General features: G+C 47.1%; 1 pseudogene across 1 annotated transcript; it reads right to left on the bottom strand.

The window, feature by feature from the left end:
- Nucleotides 1-470: 470 nt before the first annotated feature.
- On the bottom strand, nt 471-6,725 carry LOC102417281 (annotated as a pseudogene). The gene is made up of 9 exons (XR_002827664.1): nt 6,606-6,725; nt 6,353-6,504; nt 5,566-5,744; nt 5,207-5,354; nt 4,857-5,079; nt 4,608-4,717; nt 4,340-4,500; nt 1,342-1,400; nt 471-1,079 (listed from the first exon to the last, which is right to left on the bottom strand). The product of XR_002827664.1 is annotated as a semaphorin-4F-like (transcript).
- Nucleotides 6,726-7,238: the final 513 nt, after the last annotated feature.

Below are 7,238 nucleotides of genomic sequence, written 5' to 3'. Positions count from 1 at the left end.
CTGCACTCTCCACAGAGGATTAGACTAACTGGAAGAATCAGCAAAACCACTCCAAGGACTCAGTGCACATTAGCTTCCAACCACCTCCATAGCTCCTCCTTCTGGCCAGAGCCCAACCAGAAGGCAAAGTCATAGCTATGTCCTATGCCCCTTCCTAAATTTACGGCCCCAAAATCATGGGCCAGGACTGAAGGGATCACTGGGGTTCAGAGAGCAGGGGTGGGGAAAGCCCTGATTCACTGCAGAGAGAAGTTGTGATCTCTCATGGGAATCAGGAATCAGGACACAGACAAAGGCCTGGCCCGGAACCCATCTAGGGCCAGAGAGGGCTGACACTGAAGTCAAGTGATCACTCAAAGGCCAAAGAGAACTCAGAGGCCATGATGGTTTTCCAGGCCCAGTGACCCCAACATCTCAATAGTCACTCCAATCCAGTGGCCATTCATGCACTAATGGACACATGCCCAGCCCTAGATGGGTGTTTCATCATATGTGGCCAGAGGAGCCCCAGTTAACCGACTATAGGCTGGGCTCGGGCAAGGATCAAGCAGAAAAGGTGGAGGGAAGCCACCAAAGCCACTGCACCTCTTCCCTAGAACCAGAGGCAGCTGCTCATCTTCAGGAGAGAGAGGGAGGATCCTGGTTGAGGCTTGGGGTCCCAGATGGCGGCGCCCCCGGGTCCAAGCCCACCTTGTCTCTAGCCAGAAGTTCCCTCTGTCGCTGTCGCTGCTGACATAGACCAATCAGGAAGAGAGTCAGGGATGATGCAAGAATCCCGAGAAAAAAGACAGCCAGTCCAGTCCCCACAGTCCGGGCCCGTCTTGCAGGGCCCAATTGGCTGCCCCATACCAAGGTATAAGCCGCTACCACTCGGGCTGCCCCACCCTCCTGACATTCACAAGCATAAGCACCCATGGCCCCTGGGGTTACCACCACCTCTAGCCCATCCCTCCGAGGGGTAAAAGCAGTCACTCCACTGGGCTGGTGCCACACACAGGATGCCCAGGCTGAGCTTGGGGAACATGGCAAGACCACATGCACAGCTGTAGCCACAAGAACTTCAAACACTACTGGGTGTTCTGCAGAGAAACAGCAAAGGCATAAAAGGTAGTGAGGCTATAGGCTGGGGGGTGGAGGGCTGATGAAGAGAAACATAGAGGGATATCAGATTTGAGAAGGAACCATGGGGGCAAAGCTAAAAGGAGATTCCCAAAAAGGGTAAGGCCCAGGTCACTGGCTACCATATCTTCCAGGATCCAACTTTCAAAGTGGGTCCAAAATGGACAACTTTCTAGCCTCTTTCCACCCAACTCAACCCACATTTCCCTAAACCAGACAGACCTCCAGGCTCTTTAGGACACAAAGAAGAGACATCCGCTGATTCTATGTCTTGGACCAGCCTACAAAGAAGAGAATATTTGATAAATCCAGTGTCAATATTCCCTTCTATACTCCTCAGTACCACAGAATACTCACTCACTCGTTATATCTCCCATCATCTCATTAATCACTCCTGGAATTATCAGTCAACATTCTCATCATTAAAATTTCCCCCAATGCTCCTCATGACGATTAACATGTCAAATTCTACATACCTTCTAGCAGACCATAGAAAATTAAATTTCACTAGGTCTGTCAGAAGGATGTTATGTGGTGTGCTTTAAAAAAAACATTGGAGCCCTAACTGGTTTGGCTCAGTGGATAGAGCGTCGGCCTGCGGACTGAAGGGTCCCAGGTTCGATTCCAGTCAAGGGCATGTACCTTGGTTGCAGGCACATCCCCAGTGGGAGGTGTGCAGGAGGCAGCTGATCGATGTTTCTGACTCTCTATCCCTCTCCCTTCCTCTCTGTAAAAAAAAATCAATAAAAAAAAAAAAAAACATTGGAACCTTCAAGAAATATAGCTGACTGTCCACACCATAAGATTTCTCTGGAAAAAAATATTAAAACTACAGGGTGGTCTGGGGTTTTTTTTCTGTTAAAAGAAAGTGAGGACTTCTCTATAAAAGTTAATCAAAATTCTGTGAGGGTCAGTCAGTGCGATGACTTTGTTTCATAATGCTGCTCATCTCTATATAGGAACTCTTTCTTCAACAACTCTTGGTACCTATTGGCCTCTAACAGATCTGTTTCAAATCATATAATCTTGGTACTTTCAGGATTTCAATGGACTGTGTCTGACAGAAGGACAGCAAGACAGGCTGCTCACTCTGAACTTCCTGGCACCACTACCACAGGGAGGGAGGGAGGCCAGGGAGAACTCTAGTGGGCTGTCAGTGAAGACCAGGTGGAACACACAAAAGCTTCAACCAAAAGTAGATTCCGTTTGAGTGTGAATTCCTTCAACATGAATTGGAGCCCCTGAAATAAGCTCTGAGACTAGTATGAATATGTTTAAGTCTCTGGGTAAAACCAAGTTTGCTTAGTCTAGCTGACAGTGGGGAACATGGGAAGGCCATAGGTGTGGCTATAGCCACAGGAACTTCATGGTCTATGTTTTCTCCCTTATATGAATTGAGGTATGAAGGGTAGAGTGCACAGAAGTACCAGCTTGGTCATTTCTCACATTACTAAGAAGTATACTGGCATGTATGCACACCCCACATCCTACACACACATACATATATATGTGGAGGGGACCCCAAGGCTCAAGGACACAGGCTATCCAACACCAATTAAATTCTTATTTTAATGAATATTAAAACAAAGGAAAGAATAAAACATTTGTTTTCATCTGAGATGTGTCAAAGTTCTCCCAAGAGAAACTAAAATACCAGATCAAAGTTCTTAACCAAAATCAATGAACAAAAACAAGTACTTTTACTTCTAAAGTATTTGTAAGATTGGGATTTAGTAATATGCATAAATATACAGTTAATTAACTGGGCTTCAAAATAGGAATTCATGAAGTCAGTCTGAAAAAATACCTTCCAAGCAATCAATTAAAAATTACTCATTTGAAAGGAATCTTAATTAAATATTAAAAGACTTAAGAAACATATCAACCAATTACAACTGATGGACATTATTTTAATCCTGACGTAAGCAAACTATCTTTAAGTATATGCAACTGGGAAAATCAAACATTGATTAGATAGTTATGACATTAAGAAAGTGAGTTTGCACTATGATAATGATAATATGGTTACATTTTTTAAAGCCTTTCTGTGTTAGAGATACACACAGAAAGATTTATGGATGAAGTGATATGATGTCTAAGATTTGCTTTAAAATAATTGGGAGTGAGTGAAGATAGTGATCAAGTAAGGCTGGTCAGTTGATGGTTGTTGAAGCTGAGTGATAGATACATGGAAATTCATTATACTATCTAGTTTTTGAATGTTTAAATTTCCTATAATAAAATGTTTTTAAGAGAGTTCTTATCTGATACAGATATATAATGAAATATTGTAGATGCATATAATGTCAGGAATATGATTCAATGTAGCACATGATTTTAAGTTAACTACTGAGTGGAAAATGGGTGACGGGATGCCCAAATGGACAAAACAAGACCAATTTGGAGGTTATTGGAGTAATCCAATTAAGAAATGATGATGCCTAGGACAAGAGTGATAGCAGTAGATAAAAAGAGAAGTGGCTGTGGACTGAGGATATAACAGATGGAGCTAGAGTCAGTACCAACTGCAATATAGTGTGGGCAATTTCCAGCTTGATCAACTGGATTCACAGAGGTCCCTTCAGAGAACCATGTGAAAGAACGAGAAAACAACAGTGCATGCTAAACCTACTGAATTTGAGCAGTTTATAAAGCATCCAAGTAGGCAGTTGGATAAGGAATTGTGTAGCTCAACTACAGATACATCTGTAGTTGTCAACAACACTCAGTTGGTGTTGAAAATAATGGGAATGATATCACCTAGAGAGTGTGTAGACGTGTAAAAAGAAGGACTGAACCGTGAGAAATATCAAAATTCAGAAAATGCATGGAAAGGAATGAGTAAAGGGAGACAGGTGGTGAGACAGGGAGGAAAACTAGGAGAATGCAGAGTGTTACAAGGCAATAGGAAAGAGTATTCAAAGAAGGAAGGAGGGAGTGGGCAGCTGTGGAAACACTTCTAGAAGCTATTATAACAGGGAAACTGAGCAGTGTATGGCACCATAAAAGTCAGTCACATGGTCTGGGGCAGGTCCAGCAAAGTGGCAGGAACATGCATAAGGCCGCACGATGGACAAACAGATGAGTTAGTAGGGACTGACAAACACAGTGACACTAAAAGAAACACACATGGCAGCATGAACAGATCAGAAACAGGCAGATATATGGAGAGGTCAGAGCTCTGTGACAGCAGGCAAGAGGTCAGGGCAGCCAGACTCACCCGCCATGCTCCTCAGCATGGGCCACACAGGCATCTAGCTGGAAGCTCCAGGCACAGACAGGGTCTTGGGCCAGGATGCACTCTGAGCAGCTCTGGAGACGTCCACAGTTGGTTGTGTTCACTTGTGTTACCTCAGTATGGGAGCCAACCAGGAGCCAGCTCTAGAGAAAGTGAGTAAAAAGGAGGACTATGCTGCATCTCCCAGACTTCGTGGTCACAAGCTAGCTCAGATGTCTCCCCAACAGACTCCCCAAAATCTATGACTCACTTGATACAATTTCAAATTCTCAACTGGCTGTGGCTCTGGGAATAAGGCCAGATCCTCAAGGACGCTGAGCTTGGCTCCAATCCGCACAGCTCTGTGCAGGTGTCCATCCTCTGGAAAGCAGGCAGAGGGCACGACACAATGACACACTGTACCTGTGCCTTGGACTCTCAAACCTGTTAGTATACAACCCTCTCTTTGACAAGAGCATGTGTGCACGGGATGGGCAATGTACTTGGCTACTAAACATACCTGTCGCCAGGTAGAGCACATCGTACTCTTTCCCTGAGAGACTGGCCACCCTGTGGCCCACAACTCTGAGATAGACTGTATCTGTAGTGATCAGCAGGGAGTGGCCATCAGCTGGAAGCACTGGCCTGTCCATGAGGGGGTGATCCCGGATGAAGATGAGCACACGGTCAGGCAGGAAGAGTGATGAGTTAAACTGCTGGAATTTCGGGTTATTAGCGATGCACTAGGGAAAACACAGGATAGGTGACAATGTTTCCTAGGGGCCAGGAAGTATCCGCAATGCTTACTTGGGCTCTTGCTCTAATGAGGCGATTCTGGCATGGGGTGAAGAGCTGCCCCAGACCACTTACCTCTCCAGGTCTGGGCTGGGGTACATCACTGTCCATGACAGGCTGTCCCCTGTTGCAGACATCTTTCAGCTCCCTGAAGGGACCATTCAGCACTGTCCGAATGTCTTGTGGTAGGAAGGCACAGACAGCCGAGATGGCAGCCCCCTCCCTGGAAGAGACACAGGTTGGAGCCTGATATCTGAAGAGCACTAGGGAACAACTCACCCCATGTCAAATGAGATGACCCATAAGAAATGCATAGGAGCCATGCAGCCGGCTCCTGGGAGAAGCCACCCCCTCTGGAAGAGACAGCACTGAAAGGTGCCAGCCCCACATTATCTCCCACCCTGTAATTCTCCTCCACACCAGGACCCCCTCACCACTGGGAGGAAAAGATGCCATAAAAGATGGGGGCCCCCACTCCAGTCTCAGGTCGAAGAATAGCCATGTCCTGCAGGACACTAGAGGCCCGGCCATCTTCAGGCCCTGGACACAGCAGGTCAGCCTTCAGAAAGGTCGTCCACCTCTGTTGGAGGGTCTTCCGGCCCCCAAGGTCCCCCTGGGGTGACAAGAGCATGGGTGTTTCTCTTTAGAAGACAAACATTGTAGGGAGAATGTGGAGACCAATACGAGTTTCCCCCAGACAAGGATAGATGGAGAGACAAGACGCATAAAAATGCAATGTAGAGATACAGACAGTTAGCAGTTGGGAATGATACAGGGGTAGACAGGGTCACAATGACGGGGACTAAGTTCATTGTTGCCCTTACGAAGTACTATACTATGTGCTTTACATACCTTATCTCAGGTAGGCCTCAAAACAACCCTTATAGCTAGGCATCATCAATATCCTCATCTATAAGGATGCTAAAGAACCTGCCCCAAGTCACAGAGGCAGGAAGTAGTGGAGCAGGGTCTGGAGTCCAGATCTGTCTACAATACCCACCTTTAACCTCTACACCTCCTAGGGACACTGTGTCACAAGGGTAGTTATGGAGTTAAAGGGGCTAGAGCCCTTTCCCCATACTCTTCAAGCTCCCAGGAAATAAGTCAAGACAGGGAAAATGGAGACAGAGGAGAAATGTAAAGACAGAGACTCAGAGAAGAAAAGACAGATACCACGCAGAGCAAGAGACAACAGACAGACAGCTGGGATCGGAGTCTCACCGCACACACACGGGCCACCCGAGGAACTTTAAGGCGCTCGTATGAGTCAAAGGCTCGAGAAGTCTCCGTAAAGAAGAAGTAGATTTCCTTGTCTCCGTCTTCATCCCCCCACTCAGCTGGCCTCAAGGCCACGGCTGCGACAAAGGCTGGAGCTGGGAAGACCTGTGGCCTCAGATCCCACAGACTCAGTGTGGTGCCACCCAGCCTCCACCCACCCTCTCTGTCCCCAGAGTACCCCTCTTCCTCTCCCCACCGTTAAGCCAGGATGCCAAGGTCTCTGTCCGAATCCAATCCTCAGCACGGCCCACAGCCCGGGAGATAATCGGCTCCGTCCCCAGGTAGTTTCTCACAGTGGCAGCATAGAGAGCCCCCCCTGCAGGGAGACAGGGAGGAGATGAGCTGAGACCTGCTGAAGGATGCAAAAGGGGCAACAGACAGAGCAGGGATAAAGCAGGGGTAGGAACTCTCAGGGGCTGAGGGCCCATTAAGTGCAGGGCACTGCTAAGCACAGGAGAGGATTCCCTCATTTAAAATCATCCTGGATATAAAGTGCTCCAGGGCAGAGTGGGGAACCAGTGTTTACAGGAAAGTGCCAGAATGTTAATGTATATGAAGGGAGAATGAAAGCTGCCCTAGTATCCCGAACAGTGTGGCTCAATGGGTGAGCATCGACCCATGAACCAGGAGGTCACAGTTCAATTCCTGATGAGGGCACTTGCCTGGCTTGTGGGCTTGATCCTCAATAGGGCACATGCAGGAGGCAGCCAATCAGTGTTTCTCCCTCATCATTGATGCTTCTAGCTCTCTCTCCCTCTCTCCCTTCCTCTCTCTGAAACCGATTATATAAAGAAGAAAGCTACCCTTGTGGAAATCAGGCTGTTTGGTT

This window comes from Myotis lucifugus, unplaced genomic scaffold, assembly GCF_000147115.1.
Source record: "Myotis lucifugus unplaced genomic scaffold, Myoluc2.0 scaffold_2301, whole genome shotgun sequence".
In the NCBI taxonomy this organism is placed as follows: Eukaryota; Metazoa; Chordata; class Mammalia; order Chiroptera; family Vespertilionidae; genus Myotis; species Myotis lucifugus.
Note: the sequence above shows the minus strand (reverse complement) of the source record. Positions and strands in the feature narration are given on the sequence as shown.